Source organism: Opisthorchis viverrini (assembly GCF_000715545.1).
Source record: "Opisthorchis viverrini unplaced genomic scaffold opera_v5_41, whole genome shotgun sequence".
Taxonomy (NCBI): Eukaryota; Metazoa; Platyhelminthes; class Trematoda; order Opisthorchiida; family Opisthorchiidae; genus Opisthorchis; species Opisthorchis viverrini.
In genome coordinates this window covers 1282150-1296006 of record NW_008751697.1, presented here as the reverse complement: position 1 = coordinate 1296006, position 13857 = coordinate 1282150, and positions in this window count along the sequence as shown.

Here is a 13857-nt window from a genome sequence, read left to right as displayed (position 1 = left end):
TTCCTACAAAGTGGAATGGGAAGTGACCCTTTTTCCAATTTCGGAAGATGCCCGTTGAGCTAGAGGACTTTGGAACGATTGTACTAAAGAGTGACCAGCTGCGTAGCGAACCCCGTCAACAATATCACATCAGCGAGTCTTTCAGAATTGAGGATTCTGATGGATGATGATGGAGTACAACAGCTTGGCAGTGAAATGCTTATATGCAGGTCATATGGACGCTATTCTGTCGAGCAACCGCTTCAATTTCGTTTGAAGTTCACATGGTTTATCCGAATTCTGAGGACGTTCTCCCTAGCTCATCAAAAAGACTCACTATACCATCTTTCGCCCAGAGCAACAAATGAAGTTTCTACTTCCTCAGCATTTTATTCTCTGTACTAGCAGACATCGTGGTTCCGAAAAATTTCATCTTGGATCGTAGGTTGCCTATTGGTGAGCAGTGGTAAACGGGTTGTTAAAATTGAACATTTTGTGAACTGCTGTACTCAGTGCAGTACTTATGTACTAGCGAAGCGGTGGCAGACAAGTACAGAGGGTTGGAGGTCGTATCTAACAGAGATCTTGAGTGTTCCGTGCCTCCGACTAGTCAAAAGGTGCCGTGCATGTGTCAATTTTCATTTGATTTTTACTGGTTTGGGGAACTCTGTGGTCGGTACGACGGACGCACGATTTGTGGTCGCTTGCATGCAATTACTTCAAAAATCACTGCACATTTTGGCGAACAGTGTACTCTGTGTTTTCACTCCCGTTATTGGATCTCATTCTGTTTGATATAAGTGCAGTGGACGCAAAGCTCATGCGTCTGTTGTATTGTGAATGGACATCTAGGATCCTCTGGCTCCCGCTCTTTCACTTCAGGCTGGAAGCCATGGTGCTACCCTACAGACAATCATCACGCTAATGGAAGGGTGGAGGATCATTCAAAGTGATGGCTGAGAGGGAAAGCGGTTGTTCTCCCCCTTCGCAGGGGCTTAATTGAGTGCATATGTTCTTGTGTTCAGTCATCCTCAACTTCTATATATCTAAAACGAAGGTGAACCGTATAAGACCTGCAGGCGTAGAAGATAGATATTCTGTAACAGGCGTAGTGAATTCAGGGCAGAACTCTATTGTCCAACTTTTCCATCTTTCATGATACTGACCTCAGCGCTGGTGTTTCATTATCACGAGCCACGGTATTCTAACCTGTGACAAGTAAGTTTCTCGGAGTTGGTGCCAATGCATCCGGTTGCTCTGTAACAAAAGTTGACGGGTAACCAAGCCATTCAAGTTATTCATAACTTTTTACTAGTTTTTTAGAAGTTATGCCTTAGTGGAAATCTAATCAACTACTGTCGATCACTCGGTATTCAGTTGGTTTTGATTATCTCATACCTTATTTGATCTCTCTCTGTCTCTACACACGGCGTTTTTGTTGTGAGTTTATTCGGTGTGCGCAAGTAGACTGAAACACCGATTACATGTGAATTAATGTTGCCGTAATATAGCTTGAAAAAAACTAGCAACACGATCAATCCTTTGAAGTCTTTATTTTCCATTAATTTAATGGAGATTTGTCTTCTTGTCTGTGCGTGAAGAGCCTGTGTCTGGTTTAAGTTACCCCGTACTGATCGCTGCAGGTTGTCTGGTTCTGCTGTAGACAGCCTACACACTCCAAACGTGGCACCATTCTTGGATCGTAATGTGTTCTTATGAGGTGGGTGTTCCTAAGGGTCTGAGTGCTAACCGATTTAACTTACAACATTGTTGTTTTCATTTCTGCGCCCAAAAGATCTACACACCAGTATATCTGGCCTTCGGAAGCACACAATGTAAATAGAAAGGTGAATTTATTGTCTTATACTTTACTCGTCGTGGCTTTCTGTAGAACGACTTGTTTGTTTAATTTACGTGTCGAGTTTTCGTGGTTTAGACTGAGGTCTGCACTTAGGATTGCTGGCATTCCTCACCGATCTCACGTTCAAACGTACCACATTCGCTCTCCCAATAGTGATCCGAAGTTTTAACTGATCATCCAAGTAGTATCGTCACTATGGAACGGGGTGCTAGTGTTGACTTACTTGTTTATTCCATTTTTTGGTGTCTGAAGGTTTGAAGGGACCTCCGATGCTATTGAATGAGTTTGGAACTCTTGCGTGCCAAAGTACTTTGGGCAAACGCTAGTTTCAACGGATTCGTCAGTGCTTATGTGTATAGAATGTCAGTACCCGTAAAGGACGTGGTATCATCCGTGACTGCTGGAGTTTGCAAACGATATGAGAGTTCACTGGGAGTTGATAAGCTGTTATTCTGGTGCAAAGACTTCTCCAACCAAAAGTAACAGAACCAACCGATCACCAGGATGAGCAGATGGTGTCCAGTATAGTTACTATTGAGAAGGATTCAGTGGTGATAGACTGTATTTGGGATGATTTCATACTCTCGTCATACATGTTAACTCGTCCTGGACTTTGTAAGTTGAAGCTGTTTCGGAGTCGTGCAACTAAATTACTTTATTTCCCACAATAATCTTCAGTCAACATTGTCTGACACGAAACGTGAACCTGGAAAACTCCGTTTTTGTGATATTGGTGTTCCATCGGTGTTGAACGCTTCAAAGCAGTGAGAACCACCAAAGTTTGGTCGCGTTTGGCTAACAAGCGGTCCGTAAGCAATGACCGATAATTTTCAGATGGTACAATTCTTGCCGACTGATAACAGGTTCTAGGTCTTCCGCTTAGCTTAGGCTGTTTTTTTCACCTGGAGAGTGTCTTCAAACATCTGATGGAATGCCTCAATTTTTATGACCGCCTGAACTACTTTCTTGGACACGCCGTACGAAGGGCTCTTTCATACAATGATGAACTCATCTGTAGCTGTTATTGGCTGAAAGAGTGGAAGATAGAAGTGTCCATCCTACCATACTACCTTTGGGGTCCTGTTTGGGAATTAACCGACCACCTAATTCGCCTAACATTTATTTGGCATTTACCTGACAGGCTAAATCAGTCGCTACCGGAAGTGTCCATCCTACCATACTACCTTTGGGGTCCTGTTTGGGAATTGGCCGACCACCTAATTCGCCTAACATTGATTTGGCATTTACCTGACAGGCTAAGTCAGTCGCGACCGATTGTCAAAAGCGCTGGTTTTAATCGCGTTTTCCATGCTTCCTGTCACGCTTGTCATGCTTTGATCACGATCCGCCTGTTGCTTGGCATCTCCGGGTCGCACGTGGAGTAGGGAGTTTCCAGTCCCCATGTTCACGCAAAACGCCATATGTCCTCAGTGTAAGGTATGCAGGACGACCAGATCACCATCAATTCTATTTGGTGAATTGTTTTTAAGTCACTGGAAGACGAAGTTTGTAAAGGTATCCAGCACATTGCTCTTAACTACCAACAAACCACTTGACTTTTGCATCCTGAAACTGTCTGGTTTTATCTAGTGTCTACACTATCCATGGTCACAACCATAGAGACAGCCCGAACCATTACACTGGTGTAAGCTCGTATTCGATCCAGTGCACTCCAACAAATTTTTGGACAGATGTCTCACCGTAATCATCATTCACTTTCCACTCAGGGGTATAATTTACCCGGGCTTCATACGCGGTAATTGGTTTGCTTTGGTCACCTTACGCGAACCCCCGAATTAAGCTGGAATGGTGGGTCACCAAACCTGTCAAGCAACACGTTCCAACTTAAACTTTCCAACTCACAGGCTACGAGCGCAATGCACCAAATTTCGTCTGTATTTTAATGTGAAAATACACCCAGACAGGACATTTCAGTCACTTAGCAACGAACGAACGTTTCATAAACTCATTTTGAGACAATAGGTGCATGACAACGGTGGTTGGTGTAGAAGACAATAGTGGGATCCATAACAACGGAAGACCCAATTTTCTACAAGTTTACACGCTACTCAACACTATTGACGTCACCGAGGTGAAAAACTGCACATGCTCACATACTTTAAAGTTGTTCACTAAGTCCGTGTGAGACATTCTGTTACTTCCTACTTGATGTGCTGCCGGATGTGGCCAATCTGAGGTCAACTCCCCCGTCATTTTTCAAAAAGTTACTTTATACAATGCTTCGGACTTTTCAAAGGGTCTTACCAGTAAGACTCGGGGACCTCTTTTCACATCACTCTGGTAGCGCCAACCCGTGGGAAGCAATTATTTTTAAGGCGTCGAAATTGTGGACCACACCTGTGTTTTACGATGAGCAATTTTTCCGATAGCATCCTGGAACCGCTCATAACCGGTTCTTAATTACAATTCTCAGTCGGTTTTGCATCAGCGATTGTTGCGCTTCCTAAATTAACCATAAGCTAAAATCTCATGTTTCAGGGTTTATGTAGCCTTCTGTGAGGTCTGTGAAAAGTAAATATATGACAGTTAAGTGGCTATTATGTGGTGCACATTTAGGAAGTGGTTTGGTTTCCAAGTTATCTGACCCACTGCTAAACCGAAAAAACACCAGTTATCTGACCCACTGCTAAACCGAAAAACACACCAGCTGCTACGGAAAGCGTTGTGATTTTCCTGATGATTACCGGAGACACCGGGATTACGCTGCCTAGGGGTTAACATCGTCCCCTTGAGTTTGTAAGCACTATGGTACCTTGGGACCTCTTGATAGAGTTGCAACAACCAAGTGGTCTAGCTCACTTTCCCTCAGTTGTGTCAACGAAAGACCATTAACCCACAGTAACTTCATTCGAATGGAGAAGTAACTAGCATGTCTACCCCTTCTTTTTCGAGCTCTTTGCATAATTCGATAATTGATTCGAAGTCCCCATGTGTTAAATATTCCCCACAAAATAAAGTCAGTGCACGAGTCCAGCCATCCTCATTTTTGTCTTATTTCTTATTCTGCTGCGTAAATTAAAACACATTCGCCTTCCTGAGGAAAGGAAAGGTTGGGAGCTACGTCGGGTCATTGAAAAAATAGCATTAGTCGGAGGAATGTTTGGCTGCGTACTCGTTTATATGTGGATCAAAGTAGTAGCGTTAGCGAATTTTACTCAAAACACCGAAAAGCGAACCTCTGCATACAAAAAAGCTGAACCTGCAACTTGATGTTGAGGCTTTGTCCTATGATAGCTAAGGTACCGCTAAGGACAGCAAAGGTACCGATCTTTAGTTCTTGAAAGATTGAGAGTGAAAAGCTCAGGTGGTTTACTTCATATCGCTCAGAGCATGTCAAATTCGATGCATTTTTCTTTTGGTGATACACATACTGTAAGGAGGTACAACTGAGATTCACAATTCTACAAATATTTAGCACTTTTGGACCCCTTTTGAAACCTGGTCGACTCATGTTTTCTTCTCCAGAGAGCAACTTTTCTTGGTTTCGTTCATCCTTTTCAGATTTCCAGCGAAATCCTGCGCCGCGCGAAACCGTGGATCTCTGAAAATCAATGACCTTATGGGACTGAATGTTGAAAAATGAAATTTTTTATCACATTCAGTTGCCTGAAAACATTACAAACGATAGATTCAGCTGGGTCCCGGGTGAGTCTCTTGCAAAATCAACTTGGTTTGCAAATAAGTGCATTTCGCAAATTTCATGCAATCTGGTTTCAAGTAGAACTTAATGTTGACGGAAACTAGGAGATCCAGTCTACCTGATGATCCCTCAGAAGGTAGAAACCGGTTGTGGTCTGTCGGAGAATTTTCAGCAACCCTATGAGTGGTGCATTACGGAATTTTCTTACATTCAAGCTCCATTTTGACTTTCAAAATGTTCGCCTGAAGTTAACCAGTTTTTTACGATAGTTGTATTTTGCAAACCCGCGCAGTCCGTCTAGCGCAACAGACTTCCGTTGTCCACCGTGTTTGTCATAATTAAACCTAGTTTTTTGTTTGTTAACGGACGAGGAATGCCCAAGCAAAATAGATACCCAACTTAACGAATGTCTGAAATGATTAACAGATGAAGTTCTTATGACAACGCCTCACTTCGAGCATTTAGGGCCTGCTAAATTTTTCATCCGCCGCGTGTATGGACTACCTAAAATAAATGAATGACTGTTGCTGTTTTGAGCAGATTTTGGACGTTTGCTAATGATTTTACCGTGTAAGTGAAGGTAGTCGATACTGAATGACGGGGAAGCGGTGCAAAACTGTTTCATCCTTACTGGGTGAATCATCAGCAATGCGCATCTCACGTAACTCAAGACATTGTCCTACCGCCTCCTTCGGCTTAGGATGAATCTATTCGCTAAGATCGATACTTGATATGAACGACTAATTGTATCATGCCACCACTCACTGAATGAAAGACTAAATCGAACTCATGCTCAGACAGTTGTGCATCCACATATTTTAGGATACCTTTGAATCCGTGGTCACTTCAGAACATTCCTGTCACTAACAGATATATGCGCTTACTTAACGCCTAATCTTTGATTACTAATGTGCCTCTGTTCGAAACGACTGATTATATATACCACTTGTCATCTACTCCACTACTACTTTCCCTATTCCGGCTCTAAGTTTCCATTCATTGACATCATCTATCGCCAACTGTGATGAACCCTCCGCTCGAATCAGTGCTAGCTGATAGCTTTGTCAGCTAAATTGAACGCACTGTTTTAGAACCCACTACTGAACAATCAGGTTAAGCAAACGTTACATGGATGATAATTCCATCATTTACACATTCAATCTGACGAGTACACATCTCTGCTCGAACTGCACTCATCTCCACTCTTTGTACAGTTTTGGCAACTTTAGGATGGGCGTGTTTGTAGGAAAAGAACCCATACCATCGCAATCCTGTTTTTCGACTTAGAATGAGAATACTTACACAGATATATTGCATGCACTACTTTACTAGCAGACTCAGAGCACTTCAGGCGCACATAACTCTCACCTGGTTCTGCAAATGTTTTGCCTGTAGGATGTTTGCGAAAAAATTCCGTGAGAATGATCACATCCGCTCAAAGTGTTGGTTTCGTCTGCGGGTTCTTGGCGAGAGGAGAACTATCTTGCAGATACCAGGAGAATCGCATAAACTGTCCGAAATTGCTCTCAAAACAATGACATTACACACCGCCGAGATACTTCGGTCACTTTACCTGTTTTATTTTTCAGAAGACATTAAGACGCCATCCCCCAGCATTAGTCAATCACTTGTTTTGCGGCAACGGAAGTCTTGGAGATGTGACACGTTAAATATGTATACTATTACTGATATTTGTCAATCATCAGTGGGGTCTGCCACGATTGAGAATGCGCGCAACATTCACACTGCAATTTGGATCGTGATTACTGCAACCGATCGGTTAATCACACTACCTACATGTGTACCGACTTAGATTAAAGTGTAAGTGAATTTCCACCAAAGTGGGTTTACTCGAGAGCATTCTACTGTGGTCACTCTATATTGCTCAATAAGACCGGACCCCAGCAATACCAAAACCTCTAAAAATTGTGCGCTGTGTCACTCGCTAGATTATCAGAAATGACAGAAATTAATTGAGGAAACATTGTGTGACTGATATTTCTATGCAGAAGGGTTTAGATGATCCAGAAGATAAACACTTAGATCATAAATATTCGACCCCTCTTTGGAAGCCACAGACTAGCTTCCAATTTAACCATCTTTTCCGGAAAAAAAGAAAGGCCTATGGTCAAGTGAAATCAAAAGGCATTCGAAGTAAGGCAAGGTAATCATCTGAGCCTTAAGGGGTTTCGGGCAGGGTTTATTGGCACTGCTAAAGAAGTGTTAATTACACCTAGCCGTGTGCACAAACACGCCTAAAACAAGCCGCCATTGTTTGACAATCAGCACCTGCTAACTAACAATCTTGCGGTTCGCTTACGGAGGAGTAGCATAACTCCATGATTCTACATGCTTTCGTGTCTGTTCCTATTGTTTTCCGCCGAGGTGGAACGTATTCTTTTGTCTATTGTCTGGAAATGAGGCAGTTGCTAAGTAACAAAATGACTTGTCCAATTTTGTTCCCCATACCTCCATGCTGGTTTTGACGATGCATGCACCTGACTTCTACAAAGAATAATATACCACTTGAGGAGAGTGACCTCTCGAGTAACCGATACTCACAGATGGTGCGTTTCGGTCAGAGCAACTGTTTAAGTCGAATTTGTTGCTAGTTTCGTAGTAAAGGAGGTAGAGAGAAATTTTGAGATCACCCGGTCACTCGATATCACCTCTATTAATGCCACCATTTTCCACTAGGAGGAAAAACAGTTGGGTTCACCATGTCGTGACCACGATAACGTAATTTGTTTCCGCATCCTGCTCTCAGTCAACTGGAAAATAGTCGGGAGCATTCCTAACAACGTACCATCAACAACCGTAGATGTTCAGCTAAGTCGTACTTAGGTGAACAAAACATACGAGGTTGAAGATGTCTAGATAAGAGTAAAGCTCATCAAAGAGCCATCTGTTCTCTGTCTGCAAATTCCAGAATTATCCACATGAAATTGCTCTAGTCTACTCAGAGTTCGGTTCCAGAATACCTTTGATGAGGTCTAATTACAGGTTGATTCATTACATTTACATCTATGTCAAATCAAGAATCATGCGAACTGAAACATAATTTCTAGTTGCGAGCCATACAAGAAACCGAAATTAGGCAGTGCTAACCACAGGAGATTTGAGTAATATACTTACGAATTCACTTGAGTAGTACCAACTGTGATCAGTGCCCAGTGTGATCTTTACGGACACGGTGGAAATGCTGACGACCGTAGAAAAGAATGTATTGTATTTCCGCCTTCACAAATTGTCAGAGAATTTTTGAAAACGTACGAATAATGAAGTGGAACGAAGAGTACTGATAATGCATCTATATGCCTCATTAGTCACCCAGTGGCTAGTTAACTCTGGCAGTAAAGGACTCTGAAGTTTGACCAAGTCGTGAACCTGACCGCAAAGTGAAAACGTGGTGCGAAACGTAGTCCGAAGTTTGTGTGAACCTCTCATGACAACCTCAGTCCGAATTGACTACAGGCATCTTCCGCAGTAGGTCTGGAGAAGAGTTGTCTGAAGATTCGCCAAGAACGCTGAAAACGGTTATGGATGTGTCTGTACTGACTCAACCATGTTCTGTACACCGGTCCGACTAATTAATTAAGAAAGAAGCAATGCAGCCTGTCTAAGGACGACTGTGGCACAACTTGATATTCAAAAGTTTACAGCTATTATGCAAGTATCTAATCGGAATTCAAGAGGCAGATCATGAGGCGCAATAACCATAAAATCAGTATCTAAATTATATCCGTATTCCTGATGTTTTGTTTTTCCACTGGTTGCTGTGACATCATCATCACCGACAGCACGGCATCAGTGCTCAACACCGATGATCCAGTGCAGTACAACCATGACTTATTTGAAAGCCTTATTGTAAAGAAAAGAATAAAGGTGGATGGGGAAGGGACTTAGTGCTAGCTTAACACAATCATTCAGAGGTGCCTACACCTCCAAACACTCATTCAGGCAACCTAGATAGAAACTGACAAGAACGCCACTGACATCGGTTGGTAGCCATATCTTGTGATGTCTCCAACCAGGCGCAGTGGGTATCACACGACCCCCATTCCGGAAGGCGAGTAGCACCGACAGCATCCAAACGCTTCGTGATTTCTTTTATTACTAGGTTATGAGTTGGCCACCTCTCTATTTCCGCCACTCTAAATTGGGCATGGAAAACAGCACTCTCTTCGGCAAACGATGGTTTGGCATACACAACACGTCCCGACCAACGCAGCTTCTGGTGCTGGACACATTTTTCAATGGGATTACGCGTTGCATAACCGAAAACGCGCTTTCTAACTGCCTCATTACGGATTCGCCCATTCTCTGCTCGAATAGGCCAAGTCTCATAGACATACAACAAAACAGCCCCTACTGTAGCTTCATACACACGTCCCTTGGGATTCAGATATAAACCACTCTGACGCCATAGGTGTCTCAAATTAGCAACGCGACCCGAGCCTTGCAGATTCGTGCATTCCCCTCATCTGTCACACTACAATCAGAATTATTACAACTTTCAAGATACGTAAAACGCTCCACAGCTTCCCCCTGGATTGTAAGTGGCACGTTCACAGACTGCATGTCCACGAGTATGACCTCACGCTTTGTAGGTGCAAAGTGCATACCAAAGGACGGGATGAATTTGGTCAGTTCATCCAAAAACACCTGCGCCTTCTCTTCGAAGATGAGAACGGTATCGTCTGCGCACTCCATATCGACAAGTTATTCTTCACAAACTATTTGAACACCATAGTTTCGGAGACCCTCCAGCGTTCGTCTCATGATTTCATCGATCACGAAGTTAAAAAGGAATGGAGGACCTGCCGTGACATGATCGACTTTTATGAACTAATTATGCAAACTTGAACCGAATGAGAGTAACCCCTAATCACATTCATTTCTCACTCGCTCTTAAAATATTCTTTCGTTCCGTCGAACCGCGACGGCGACACTAGCACCTGGGTCTACTTCGAACTGGTATTTATTTTGTCACAGCTAATATCCACATGTTTTGTATGCACTTTAGCTCAGAAAACGGGCACCCTCAAAACGGCCTATTTACGCCCAGGTACGTTTTGATGTGAAAATCATAATCTTAATATCTTCGCTTCATTTCCCCAGCTTCGTTATAGCTCTGTGAAAGTGAACTAGTAGCGCGTAAACATTGTTCGGACACTTCAATCAAATTTGGCCAACTACATTTGTGACATCTCGACCGAGCTTCAAATTCACTGTCCAAACGTTTTATTTCCCGACAGTGAATCTACCTTCAGCATTTACGATGCGGTCTTGTAAACGTTATTTCTTATTTGCAAGTTCATCGTCGGATTGCAGCAAATAAGGATGAACATTCGCGTGCACTTTAGAATACGAACGCACGGAGTACTCTCGAATGACCTGGCAGTGAGCTACAGTTTGCGGTTAAAATCCCGAGTACTCAAAGATGCTAAGGCTGAAGTTTAGGAAAGTCCACATATTTCCTGGGTATGTAAAACACCATCTACAGCAGCAATGTTGCAAAATACGGGCACTAAAGTTGCACCATCACGCAGTACAAGTGTTCGGTGTATTGAAATGCTTTGTGTGTGATACTTTGGATCGTAAACAGGGAGCACAACTTCATTTCCAATTAAATGGATTGTTTTCCCTATGAAAAATATGGGACTAGATGTTAACTAGTGAACGGAGTAAAATTCGCCGTACCTACTGTGTGTTTAGCACAACCAAGACAGGAAGGTGGCAGACGTGACCTTTCTTCGAGAACAGCTCACATAAAAGACACGTTGACAGGCTAACTTTTCTACCTGTACAATGGACCAATTCAACAAAGTATATGGAACGTCCACAGGCTTATCTGCGCTGTTTTATGCCAAATATGGCCATTCTTAAATACGAAGCGATCGGTCAAAAGGTGAACGATCAATGGCGGTTTGGTAGCGCGAGCTCGAAANAGATTGAATGTGTAAATGATGGAATTATCTTCCATGTAACGTTTGCTTGACCTGATTGTTCAGTAGTGGGCTCTAAAACAGTGCGTTCAGTTTAGCTGACAAAACTATCAGCTAGCACTGATTCGAGCGGAGAGTTCATCACAGTTGGCGATAGATGATGTCACTGAATGGAATCTTAGAGCCGGAATAGAGAAATTAGTAGTGGAGTAGATGACAAGTGGCATATATACTCAATCGTTTCGAACAGAGGCACATTAGTAATCAAAGATTAAGCGTTAAGTAAGCGCAATTATCTGTTAGTAACAGGAATGTTCTGAAGCGACCACGGATTCAAAGGTATCTTAAAATCTGTGGATGCACAACTGTCTGAGCATGAGTTCGATTTAGTCTTTCATCCAGTGAGTGGTGGCATGATACAATTAGTCGTTCATATCAAGTATCGGTCTTAGCGAATAGATTGATCCTAAGCCGAAGGAGGCGGTACGACACTGTCTTGAGCTACGTGAGATGCGCACTGTTGATGATTCACTCAGTAAGGGTGAAACAGTTTTGCACCGCTTCCCCGTCATTCAGTATCGACTACCTTCACTTACACGGTAAAATCATTAGCAAACGTCCAAAATCTGCTCAAAACAGCAACAGTCATTCATTTATTTTAGGTAGTCCATACACGCGGCGGATGAAAAATTTAGCAGGCCCTAAATGCTCGAAGTGAGGCGTTGTCATAAGAACTTCATCTGTTAATCATTTCAGACATTCGTTAAGTTGGGTATCTATTTTGCTTGGGCATTCCTCGTCCGTTAACAAACAAAAAACTAGGTTTAATTATGACAAACACGGTGGACAACGGAAGTCTGTTGCGCTAGACGGACTGCGCGGGTTTGCAAAATACAACTATCGTAAAAAACTGGTTAACTTCAGGCGAACATTTTGAAAGTCAAAATGGAGCTTGAATGTAAGAAAATTCCGTAATGCACCACTCATAGGGTTGCTGAAAATTCTCCGACAGACCACAACCGGTTTCTACCTTCTGAGGGATCATCAGGTAGACTGGATCTCCTAGTTTCCGTCAACATTAAGTTCTACTTGAAACCAGATTGCATGAAATTTGCGAAATGCACTTATTTGCAAACCAAGTTGATTTTGCAAGAGACTCACCCGGGACCCAGCTGAATCTATCGTTTGTAATGTTTTCAGGCAACTGAATGTGATAAAAAATTTCATTTTTCAACATTCAGTCCCATAAGGTCATTGATTTTCAGAGATCCACGGTTTCGCGCGGCGCAGGATTTCGCTGGAAATCTGAAAAGGATGAACGAAACCAAGAAAAGTTGCTCTCTGGAGAAGAAAACATGAGTCGACCAGGTTTCAAAAGGGGTCCAAAAGTGCTAAATATTTGTAGAATTGTGAATCTCAGTTGTACCTCCTTACAGTATGTGTATCACCAAAAGAAAAATGCATCGAATTTGACATGCTCTGAGCGATATGAAGTAAACCACCTGAGCTTTTCACTCTCAATCTTTCAAGAACTAAAGATCGGTACCTTTGCTGTCCTTAGCGGTACCTTAGCTATCATAGGACAAAGCCTCAACATCAAGTTGCAGGTTCAGCTTTTTTGTATGCAGAGGTTCGCTTTTCGGTGTTTTGAGTAAAATTCGCTAACGCTACTACTTTGATCCACATATAAACGAGTACGCAGCCAAACATTCCTCCGACTAATGCTATTTTTTCAATGACCCGACGTAGCTCCCAACCTTTCCTTTCCTCAGGAAGGCGAATGTGTTTTAATTTACGCAGCAGAATAAGAAATAAGACAAAAATGAGGATGGCTGGACTCGTGCACTGACTTTATTTTGTGGGGAATATTTAACACATGGGGACTTCGAATCAATTATCGAATTATGCAAATGATGCAAGATTAGAATTTTATCCCACGGAAGTTAATTTGTCCTCTCCAGTTACAGGTCACCGCAGTGACCTCGGGTTACAAGATAATTTCATATGAAGACGACCTGAGTTTGGAGAGTTTTTAGACGAACTATCCACCAAGCATTCCGATTGATGACGTAAGCTTCTGTAGGAGCAATCCGAGAAAAACCCACCGGAATTCCGGAACACACCCATTTCATATGGTGATAGGGTACTAATGAAGCTTTCTTCAGATGGCATATAAGGAAACAGCAAACGGAGGTTTGTCAGTCTAGGGTTCATTATTCACCCCTCTACTGTTAATGAGCAATTAAAACGACACGAATTAAGTACTAATGAAGCTTTCTTCAGATGGCATACAAGGAAACAGCAAACGGAGGTTTGTTAGTCTAGGGTTCATTATTCATCCCTATACTGTTAATGAGCAATTAAAACGACACCAATTAACTTTGCAAGAGATTTCACAATAGCGAATA